Raw genomic sequence first — 13,025 nt, 5'->3', positions numbered from 1 at the left:
CAACATGACCTAGCCAGCGTAGCCGCTGTCTTTTTATTCGCTGAACTCTTCCAATCGTCTGCGATATTCGTCGTTGCAAATGTTCTGAGGTCCGTAAATCTTGCGCAAAATTCCTCTCGAAAACTCCTAGTGTCGTCTCATCTGATGTTGACATCGTCCAAGATTCTGCACCATAAAGCAGGACGGGAATGATAAGCGACTTGTAGAGTTTGATTTTGGTTCGTCGAGAGAGGACTTTACTTTTCAATTGCCTACTCAGTCCAAAGTAGCAGTAAATAGGAGACTATATTCTTATTTCAGACATTCAAATTGTGTTGGTATATACACAAAAACAAAAACGTAAATAAAATTAAAATATCGTATTAAAAATTCATTTGTCTTAAAAGGAAAATATATTCATGAAGTCAAGAAAATTTAGAAGTCTGTTCAACCAAGTTTGAAGAAAAAGCAATTTCGATAAACGTTTTGTTGTCAAACGATTGCGTTTTTCGGTCGCAGTTGCACCCGCTTTTGATATTTGAGTTGATATTTAACGTAGTTATTGCTTATTTTATTAAAGAATTTCCATACTTCGCTTTTAACTGGCGCCATTGCACTTCAAACAACTGAACGTAAAATGCGTTTGACTTAACTGTAAATGCAGTGTTACCAGATATTAATTTTTTGATATTAAACTACGTTGACATATTAGAATTTAACTATGTTTACAACGTTTGCACTCATTAATGACTGATGTGACCAATTTCGACCCTTGTAAGCTAACTTAGATGAATATAAAATGTATTAAATTTGAAAATGCTGTTTGCGATTATTTTGCAATTACTCGAGTAATAGTCGAGTAATTTGAAAAGGTGTTTCGATGCAATTAAATCGTAAATTAAATGAAAATAATCGATTAATTTAATCAAATGATTAATCGTTGCCATCCCTAGTAGCGACTAATTGATATGAGGCTGTTGTAATAGTAATCTCTATAAAAAAGTCTCTCCATGCTTCTTCCACAGTTCACAGGAATGGCTAATTATTCTTTTGGAGCTCGCGCCGTCTATGATAAAGTCTTCTACAACGTCCGTGTCAACCAATAACACAACCCCGTTATCGCTATGTCCTATGATATCAGTATGATCCTTGGTAGGATCTTATGTAAAGCGCTATTTCAGAATTGCCACATCAAAGGAAAATCCATTACATTATTATTTAGAATTCTTAAAATTACCTGTAAAATCAACTTACTCCAATGTCCGATAATACCACTGAAAGGCAGAAGAAATGAGATCCAAGTACCTCAACTTTGGTCGTTCAAAACCGTTACAGCCAAAATGAAAACCCTGAAGACATTACAAGAGACTTGCTGCCTTAACAACTTCAAAAGTAGAAGGCTAATAATTGTAGCCTTTGTTTAGCCTTTTGGTGTTGACCATACATAATCGATATTACAAAATAAGATTTATTTTACTAAACGTAAGAGGCTTCCGGCGAAGCATTAGGACTTTAGAGTAATTATTAAAGGCCCCTAGCGCAAAAGATCACGAGATTCCCTTATGATTTATGGTATTCATAATATGAGAAGTCATTCCAAACTCGTCAGTCTGGTTTCTAGCACTTATATTTTGATCCAGTACACAGTCCTTAACTAATTTGGAGAGCACGGCAGGGAGTTCAGATCGAAAATGTCTATCCAACAGGATAGACAGGAAAGCTGCCTAGCTGTTAAATTTGTGTTTTGAGTATCACAGGCTGTTGATCTATTGCTTTCTAAATATTGCTGCTTAGTCACTATATCTTTATACTAATACCACAGAGTCGCGTTTACACCTCCGCTATTTGTGAAACCGAGCTTTTATATATTTTTTGAGCAAATAGAGGTGTCTTTCAAGATTATCTGCCTTTTTTTATTAAAAACTAACTTTGAAAAAAATTGGTTCCAGATGGATTAAAGGCTGACACAACACATTATTTGGTCCACAGGTATTTAAAAACTAATTATATTTATTTAAATTCGTTTTTTGTCCATAATGAAATAAATAAACTAGCGTTTCGCATGAAGAAGCAAGCAAAAAAACAAGAACATCGTTGCATTCATTTATATGCTGGCAGTTACCTCGATTCTGCGAACTTTCTTATTTTGCTACTTTTCGTTTGATGTTCAAACGAACGGGACACCTACAAGCCGTTGCAAAAGAGTCAAAGCAAACAAGTGTTTACATACTGACAAGCGCACTTACGTACATACTTACTGACGAGAGTATGCGTAAGTATTTATATTTACATATCCATTTCCTTTTTGTGCCTGTGATACACAGTAACTTCCTGTGTGACGATGTATTTATGTTTGAATGGGTGTGTGTGTGTGTTCTTTTGCACGACTTTCTGCATGTCTAAAGCGTGAGCAAGTGACGTTCGCATGACAAACTGCCACTCCCGCTGTTCCGACGTTTGTCTAACGCTTGGCATTTGCTTATTGCTTATTGCCTCTTCGTTTGTCACTCCGCCACATCCTGCGTCACAGCTCAACGGCGCAAAGGATTGCTCGCTTCGACGGCATAAGAGGCATGCGGACGGGGAGTGTGCTGTGCGTTTGTCAACTCAAAGCATGGTAAATATGTATGTGTGTGTGTGTCTGTCGGTGTATGCCCACTGCTCGGCGTACACGCCGGCAATAATAATAACATAATAATGTTTATAATCTTTGAACTCCGTCGGTGGCACTCGAGTTAATTTATATTCATAAACCAAATTGGTGTACAATTACCGTCCGATTATACTAGCGGGGTGTTGCTATACTCCCCTCCCCACCGTCGTTTATATACATACATACTTGCATATATATAAATATATCTGTATTCAATTCTACACTTCAGCATTATCCTTTGGGGAGCAGCGATGTTACGCATGCCAGTATGGATCTTCATACTTGACGAGCTTGTTGTCACTGTGTTGGCGATTAATGGATGTTGTTGTTGTTGTTTGTTCTGGAGTGTTGTAACCGTTTTTGTTGTTGTTATTTGTTCATTTCGCTGTTTTAGCGTTTCGTTTTTAGCGGCGTCGCCTTCTATAGTGTCTTAGGTGGTGTTGTTGTTTTTGTTGCTTATGTTGAAGTTGTTGTTATTTTTCTGGTTTTTCGATTCGCTATTTTTTATATTTCCCTTTTTTAGTTACTGTTGTTGTTGTTGCCCCTGTTCCTGCCACTATTACAGCAGCTGCTACTGTGACTTAATTATTCTAGCAAACACACACATACAAAGATATGCACACTTAACAATTGTGGCAGGACTCCTCTACACATGCATACATATGTATAAACACACACACACACATATACATATATATGTCAGCACGCCGCTTTATTTTGAGCCTGAAAAGACTTGACTTGGCGCCTTAGCAGCATGGCGTCAGTCGTGTCACGAAATGTCACCTATTTTCAGCAAATTCCACAAACACGCACAACTACTAGGAAAGGGGGCGGAGAGGGGTTGTTGTTGTCTGTCGATATAGCGGCTTGCTGTTACCGGACTCCAGTCGACTGACGGCATAACAGAATATGCTTTCAGCAGATCCAATTCGCCGCCGCCTGTTTTCATCATCAACACTCCTGCTGTTTTCACAGTCCGAAAATTTCCAGCGCATAAACACACACATACAATTACATAGCACTTATATGCTTGTGTGTTGCTGTCCATGTTGAAACCTTTTCACTAAAATCGGTTAAGTCAGCCATGCTTTGGCGCCAGACAGCTTTCCAGCCAGCTGTGCGCAAAGTAGTGAACACAACAAATAGAAAGATATACACAAGGTGGATAAAATGTTTGCAGCCTCACGAACATCCAATACATACAAACATACATACATATAGTCACATAACGCATTTGATCCGAGCATATATTAATACACCGATGGATCTCCTTCCATATGCCCATTTGGATGTTTGTGGATTAGTAAACAAACTCTCCGTTTAGAGATTGATTGTTCTAATTTACTTGGGTTAGTCGAAATGTAACTGAATTTCCACAGGAACTTATGCTAAAGCAGCTGTGAGAGAAGTGGATTTTTATTCACCTAACTCTTCATTTTCTTCCTGATGACCTCTATGCACATCAAAGCAGTTTTGGCCGCAATCGAAACACCAAATGTAACTAAATCTTGGTTATTCCAACACAGCAATCACCTCTAACTTCCCCTGATGTCACTGGTATGGACCATTTGAAGTACTTACCGAACATAATCACCTAGATTCGGTTGGACGACATTCCCATGTAAACTGAGTGAAGTTACTGAAGTTATGACTGTCATTTGAGACGTTTGACACAAAACGGGCAATTATGATTTTAAGAAAACGAAACTAATGTTAACTTTGCTCTCGCTCTAAATCGGATATAATATAAAACGACTCGGAGAGGTTGTCCAGCCTTACACTGGCATCTAAGTTTGGTGGATACCGAATTTCGATATCTCCACTATGTCCTGTTAATGATTTTTGGCATTACTAATGATTTCATGGTATTCCATATAATCCTATATACCGCACCTCAATTCACTACCTATTTGACTTTTAAGGGTATAAAGTTCGGTGCTTATGACAACGAAAGATCAATTACGGTTTATAACTGGCACGCTTCAGAAGTTTGGTTGAAATCAACGCATAAAACATTGCTTTCAATAATATTATAAAATATATCAAATATAACTATAAAACATTTTGAGAGCAAGAATAGAAATTAATGTCTCTACCAGCACCCAACATGAGAGACCAACTCGGAACTTCTTGAGTTTTCCAATATACACAGATCAAATGGGAGAAAAAGAGAAACGCAGGAAACAAGTGAAGAAAGCAACTGCAGCGACGCCAAAGAAAGTAATACGAGATGTCAAGCACCTAATTTCTTATTTCTCTGGAGAGAACCATTATTGTGCTGAGTTTGAATAAATCTGAGTCAGATTAAATCTTGATTACAATTGAAATTTTAGCTTTCTTTCTCCTGAACATATAATCATATTTTTTGTTTTAATTAGAAGTATTATTTCTCATTGCTGAGATTCTGACTCCCTCAAGTATGAGCTCCACCTGCCTGATGGTCAACAACTAGTAGTTTCCCATACTGTAGAAGGAACCACCTTGAAGACCACCCATTTTGGAACACCTTTTTAGTATTTTAGAAGATAAGAAGATCAAAATTTGGCACAGTTTCTCGTATAGATTTCTTTGAGATACTGAAAGAAATAACCCCTTGGCCCTCTGGAAGTAAGAAAAGAAAATGCCAACAATTGTTTGTACTATTAAGATTATACAATAGATCCAGACCAGATCTGTTATTTTATAGAGGCAGTAAGGAGATTTTACTTCAGTTTGTCAAATCTTAAAGCTCCTTTTTGGTCAGATGCAGTTACTTTATTAATCTAAATATTATAAGAGTGTGTCTCTTTGAAGTTTGATATTTTGCTGAAAAAATTGATCTGACACGTCGGTTCATTTACTTCATGATATTCGTCTCTATATATTCATTAACTAGAATTTAGAACTACAATTAGTCACCCTGTATCCACATAACAATTAATACACTTCACACAGTACAAGTAATACATACAAACAAACAAGTACTTGCCTCTCGATTACACTATTGGATATGATTCCATATATATGTATGTCCAGCCGACTACTTTTACTGAGGCTCACTTGAGCCAGCATCACACTAACGAACTGCCCCCCAATGACAGGCATAGTACTTTGGCAGAAATCAAATAACGTAATAGTATGCTCGCCTTATTGAAAATAAAATAATGAATAGAAATATCCTTTGAGAGTTTCCGGTGGCTGCTTTTCGATTTAAAATGAGGTCATATGAAAAATTCCCTTTGGACAATGTCTTAATTTACAAATACAAGTAGTTATGAGTGGCACACAGGAGTTTGTGTAAATTTTCCTGTACTCGTATATACGTGTACATACGTATGTTCCATAAGTGCTTTAATATTTCATATTTTGTGTATCAAATCAAGTTTATTAAATCGTAAATCAAATAGAAATAAAAGTCTAGAGTGTCTTTTATATTGCCGCCTCCCATTGAGTTCCGTCAAGCTTACAAATATATGCACATGTACATATATTATTTTCTTAAAGACCGAACCAGAAATTGAATATAAAGTTTTTGATTACGAATATAAGGCCTATAATTTGATCTTTCATGTGCTTATTCCATAAAAAATTGGCTCCAGATCTAGTTGATCAAAAGAAAAAGATGACCAAACGCCGCACATTGCTCAGCATTGAATAAGGACGTCGGGAACTAATATCATCTCCAGTATTTCCCAACCATTCAAACATCTCTATATGACTACAGCCGAAGAAGGTAGTACAATTGAAGGCTGGATCGGGGTGATCATTAGTGAGAAAACCAAGCATTTTTTTTGCTATAAATACCTGAATGACCCGGTACTCAGTGTTATATAGAATTATATAATTATAAATTAGAATTGCAAACATATACGTTGTTATTCCTCAGCTCAAAGTTTTATATTATTCTGACGAAAAGAAATTTTTTTCTCTTTTTCTTTGAAGTCTTGGCACCATTTCACTTGGTTGAATTTGGAACTTATCTGAAAAACTCCCATTCCTTATTCAGTACAAAGATGAAGCCCACACTAAGCGTTTGAACGGTCAGAATGGTTTTAATCGTCAGAAGGTCTATTACTATTTGGGATCTATCAAACACCTCTTTTCATTCTGTCATACACAAAATTAACTGATGTAAAGACCTTGAGGCAGTTGGGGTTCAGAAAACACACCTAGGAAAAGAAGTGGTGGTCTGTTTCTTGAGTATCCGACATAGAGAGAGTACTGAAATCGCACAAATTAAATTCAGTTCAGTATTGAAAGTTTCTTCTTACATTTTCAACCCACTTTCCCAAAAAAATTACATCCAAGTATGACCTTTCCTAGAACAATCGTTTGCTTTTTTTAAGGCTAAGTTATAGCTCTTTATGTGTTTTCGGTTATCGCTATTTATTGGGCGTGGCAGTGATCCGATTCCGCCTTCTTATGGTGCCAAGGAACACGTGTTCCAAGTTTCATTAAGATATCTCAATTTTTACTCAAGTTACAGCTTGCACGGACGGACAGACAGACTTCCGGATTTGAACTTTACTCGTCACCCTGATCACTTTGGTATATATAACCTTATATCTAACTCGTTTAGTTTTAGGACTTACAAACAACCGTTATGTGGACAAAACTATAAAACTATCTTAGCAACTTTTGTTGCGAGAGTATAATTAGCCAGATCGGTTTAGCCGTTCTCGACTTTATGCGAGACTAATGAACAGCAATTCATTTTTGTATCTACATGTATGTAGATTACAAATAGGTTATATTAGAAAAGTGTGGATTTTAGACTTTCTCATGAATTTTTTTAATTCTTTTCTCTCCGAAAGAACCATCATTGTACTTCAAGGAACATTGTGAAAAAATTTATCGAAATCGGTTCAGCTGTTCTCGAGTTATGCGCTTAGCAACACATTTTGCGATTCATTTTTATACTCTCACAACAAAGTTGCTAGAGAGTATTATAGTTTTGTTCACATAACGGTTGTTTGTAACACCCAAAACTAAACGGGTTAGATATTGGGTTATATGTACCAAAGTGATCAGGGTGAAGAGTGGAGTTCAAATCCGAATGTCTGTCTGTCCGTCCGTCCGTCTGTGCAAGCTGTAACTTGAGTAAAAATTAAGATATCTTGATGAAACTTTTCACACTTATTTCTTGGCACCATAGGAAGGTTGCTTTGAGCAAAATCGGACCACTGCCACGCCCACAAAATGGCAAAAACCGAAAACACATAAAGTGCTATAACTAAGCCATAAATAAAGCTATGGAAATAAAATTTGGTATAAAGGATCGCACAATAAAGGGGCATATTTGGATGTAATTTTTTGGGGAGTTGGGCGTGGCCCCGCCCCAAATAGGTTTTTTGTACATATGTATCTCGGAAACCAATAGAGCTATATAAACCAAACTTTCTGCAGTCGGTTTTTTTAGCCACTTCTTAATACAGTCCAAAAATGAAAGAAATCGGATAATAACCACGCCCACCTCCCATACAAAGGTTAGGTTGAAAATTACTAAAAGTGGGTTAACTCTCTAACGAAATACGTCAGAAACACTAAATTTCACATAAGAAATGGCAGATGCAAGCTGCACTCAGCTTTTTTTACAAAATGGAAAATGGGCGTGGCGTCGCCCACTTATGGGTCAAAAACCATATCTCAGAAACTACTACAAAGAAACTTGGTTTGTAATACTTTCCTTACATCCCAATGATATGTTGTGAAAATAGGCCAAATCGCTTGACAACCACGCCTACTTCCTATATACCAGAACTTTGAAGACGATCTGAATCGTTTACTTTACAATATATAAAGTAAGTACTAGAGAAGATATCGGTGCAGAACTTTGCACAAATACTATGTTTATAGTGTGGCAGCCACATTCTAAAAATCGCCGAAATCGGACCATAGGTTTTTAAGGCCCCATATATCGAACATGAGGACCTCGGTGTTACCTAATATTATGGTTTCCAACCTTCAATGGACTTTATACAATATATATGACGAATATGTGGGTCAAATTGTGTATTATATAATATTAATAAAGTTAAATAAATAAATTGCGAGAGTATAAAATGTTCGGTCACACCCCAACTTAGCCCTTCCTTACTTGTTTTAAATTTGTATATGCAATTCCTCTCATCACAACTTCGGTATATATAGGGAATTTTAAAGACGTTCTCGTGGATTAAGGCTATAATGGAGCAATCATCCCTGTAATTGTACCCTAAAAATAACACATCCGAATGAATATGCGAATATTAGCAATGCTGGGTGCTTAGAGGGACTTCTTAAGAAACGGTTTCATTATAATATAATAAAAATAAATCGGGGAATATTTTTCATAATTTAAAATAGATTTCTTTAGTAGATTTTCTTCACAATCATTACCTACACACCCACACACACACACGCAAATGTACCTTCATATGTCAATACAAAGCGGTGAATTAAAAATGTTCATTAAAAGATTTAACGCTACAACAGTTATTTCACATTAAAATCTTGTATTTATCATTTCCAAGCCAAAAGAGCACACTTTTTAACAAATACACACAAACACATACATATATACATACAGGTTCACGCATGTGCATATGTATATGGTTGTTTGTGCGCACGTGTACATTAAAAAAGTTACGAAAATAGCAACATTAAAAGAAGCAAATCCAAGAGTGAAAACAATGAGAATTAATGAAATACAAACGATGGAGGGAGGAGAGTATGCCAAACCTGGGAGACTGAGCCCAGCATAGCTGTCTATAGCGCAGAGACTAATGGCTCGCTGAGCTGATCTGATGGACATGTACGGGTATGCCGGAGGAGGGGGCATGATGTTGAGTAGAATGGGAGACTCAGCATTCCTGTTGTTGCTTTTGTTGCAGCTTTGCCGCATTTACACTCCAGGAGTGGTCATGCTGGGCAATTTTTTTTGTTCTCTCGTTGTCACTCTCGTTGTGCAAACAACAGTCACCATGGACACTGTGTGGGTCCAAGCGCCTTTATACATAAAAACACACACATTCACAAATATACACAAACAAATTTTGTTGATAAACACATATGGATTTCAATTTGAATGCGAAGTGTGGGTGTTTCATACATGCCATGTAGGAAATTTAACTGTGCTGGACCAGATAATCTTAATTCAAGTCATTTTTGAAAGAAATAATGCACAGCAGAACAAGTTCCATATTTATTAGTTTGAAACCTGAAATCGTTCTGTTAGTTTCCTTGGATCCATTACCGATACCGGTAGTATGATATGGAGTCCTCTAAATAAATCTAACCTTTTCAATAACTCGAAGTAGTAGATTCTCAAAAGACTGCCCTGACTTCGGTAAGTAAACCAAATCCGTTGTTGAGAGAAACTTAGAAATTGATGGGCAACAGTCGTTATACTTTAGCTGCATCGGCAAAACACACTCTTCAGGGAATTGTCAGACAACGGACTCATCTCCGTCGGAAGTACTACTGTTGAGTTATCTGTGTATAATGCTCTTCTTTGTTAAAGTTGTCTTTCAATACTATTGAGACACATACAATGTTATCCTCACGAGGTCTCGCACCTTTATACACCGTTCACTAGGTGATGGGGGAGTCAAAAAATCACCGCTTTCTTAAACTATTGTCACACAAATTCCTGTGAAAATGTTGTTGTCTTCCTTGTCTCGGTATCAATGTCTCAATGTCCGAGCTGAAAGCTGCTACGTTGGCACTCGCTTTGGTGCTGACGCGGTCGACAGAACGCAAATTAATCTTAATTATTTGCATTTAATTTATTTGTATTTGAGCAGGAAAATCCTAAGCTTAATTTGTACACAACACTACACCGCACTACATCTTCCGTATGCTCTATATTTACATGACCGATATATGTATACACAAACAAAGATACCTACGAGTACACACGAGTACCTTGTAAATACTTTGCATATGTCGGATATGGACGCTCCGTGTTGGCGCTACGTGCAAATTGCGTTTAATTGAAATATTTATGCTGTGCGAGATAAGAAGCGGGCGAAAAGAACACACAGTTGGTGTGCTAAACTTAAGTTTTGTGTAAATATAGATGAGTATGTGGACATGTATACTTCACTATACGTAAGTACTTATACTTTACACAGTATATTTGACAAAAGTGGAATTGAAGCATTTTAGCGAAATTCGTATACGAATGTATATATGTATATGCAAGTGTGTGGTTTCTGGAGCCGAGCAAATACCTTAGTTATATTTTCACACTTATTTAAAGACACTTCTACTGATAGATTTGCTTTAGTAACTAAGTGAGGAAGAATCACGGGGAAGATACATTAACCCTTAATAGCCTGATAACTCCGATTCACTCAAAATTTTGATATGTAGTATAATTGTCGGTTACAAACAACATTTGTTCTACGACTTTTCTTAAAAATTATTATTTTAGATTTTACAGGGTATTTTATTAGAAGGTCCTTTGAGGAACCACTAGGTGCTCATTAGAGAAATACATTTTAAATATATATTTTTACAAAAATTCACATTTTATTGATATGTGGCCATCCTGCTAGATCTCCTAAAACCACTTCATTCGTCATTATTGTTAGTCACTTGAAAGTACAAAATTGTCCTTGAAATTTTTTTTTTAATACACTCTTACTCAAGTCATAATGTAAATGACTATAAAGCTCTCACAAAAGTGGCGACTGCACTAAAAGTTAACGGGTATATCAAAGCGAAAGGTCACGTAATGTAATATTTAAAAATGCATGTTTATACATGAAAATTTTACAAAAATAGCGGTTGGTTCCTGGAGGAACCGGCAGGCGTTTAAGGGTTAACCCTACTGTTACTGGATATAATAGAATTCTGTAGAAAGACTGACGGATTTATACGAGTAAGTTCTGTGTGTCAGCATGATAAAAGATGACGCTCTTTAGACGAAAATGTGTTCATATATGTACATACCTTTCGTCGCTACTTGAATATATCCCCGCGACTAACAGGCCCGTAATTGATGTATGTATGTGATTGGCGTTGAACCGTTTAGCCGGTTATAGCCGAATCGATGATAGCGCGCCACTCCTCTCTTTCCCTCGCAGTTCGGTGCCAGTTGGAGATCCAAAGTGTAACCAGGTCGCTCTCCACCTGGTCCCTTCAACGGAGTGGGGCTTTTCCCCTTCCTCGGCTTCCTCCGGCGGGTACTGCATCGAACACTTTCAGAGCTGGAAAGTTTTCGTCCATTCGTTGATGAATTCGTATGTATATAGAATAAAGCTTTCCACTTACATATGTATGTTAAAAAAGATATAGTCACGAAATAGACTCTTCAATAATATATTTCCGCGATCATATTTGATTCTTCACTGTCTTTTTTGTAGCACCGCATATATAGTACATGCAGAATAACTTTACAATTTATCATCACGAAGATTACTTACTATATTATCAGAGTTGTGGATGTGTATTATCCATAATTGTACGAGGTACTTAATCGATGCCTATTTAAAAAAGGCGAGACCTGCATAACGATTCACTATTAGTATAACAGTATATTTAAGATGGTAGAGGTATGTTGAATTTCCAATAGCCAGATCATGATTTACAGAAGTCAAGCAAGGCGAAAACAGTACCCTAGAGAATTAATAAGATCGGATAAAAGAGACCGATTCTAGATACCACCTGACATGCTGATTGAAAATAGTGCAGCAAACTAGAGAAATTAGGAAATAAAAAGCTTTTATAATGAAAAACTTATCTAACTTAGGGACCGTTGCAAAAGCTAAAAAAACAATTCGATCAATTCAAGTTACACTCATTAATATTCAATCGTTTGCCTTCAAGACTTGACTTTAAAAAGTTAAAAAGCTAAAATATGCACTTTTGGAAAAAGTTCCGGGGCTGGGGTCTGGGTCCGGTAAAAATATTGCATTATAATTATCCAATGTATTGGAAAACATGAAAGTCGACAGTCTTTCAAAACAAAATAAAAATAATTCAGCCCATATTCAACTAAGCTCTTGGAAAACCATACAACATGGAAAGCTACGAAATTGACATCAGAATATGAGAATAATAATTATTGACTATTATTAAACTAAGAACTACAGAAAATGAAGCAATATTGCGCAGAACATTTAAATTCTTAAAATTTAAAAAGCATTGAACACCACAAAGCTTTCACATACCATACAAAATGCATTGTAAGTCAATATTTTATGGAAGTGTATGTATTTTATTGGCTTTTTACAGCTCAAGCTCAAGCTTAAGTAGTTCAGCGTCTGCCTGCTTGTTTCCCATCCTAGTTGATATTTATGTAAATATAGTACATGGTAAGTATGTAAGCGTGTAGGCACTCAGAGGCGCTCAGGTACAATGAAGTAGTTACGCTTACGCGCGATGCGTTGCCGAAGTGCACTCATCATAATTGCACGCACCTACTTGG

Source organism: Zeugodacus cucurbitae, chromosome 6, assembly GCF_028554725.1.
Source record: "Zeugodacus cucurbitae isolate PBARC_wt_2022May chromosome 6, idZeuCucr1.2, whole genome shotgun sequence".
In the NCBI taxonomy this organism is placed as follows: Eukaryota; Metazoa; Arthropoda; class Insecta; order Diptera; family Tephritidae; genus Zeugodacus; species Zeugodacus cucurbitae.
Note: the sequence above shows the minus strand (reverse complement) of the source record.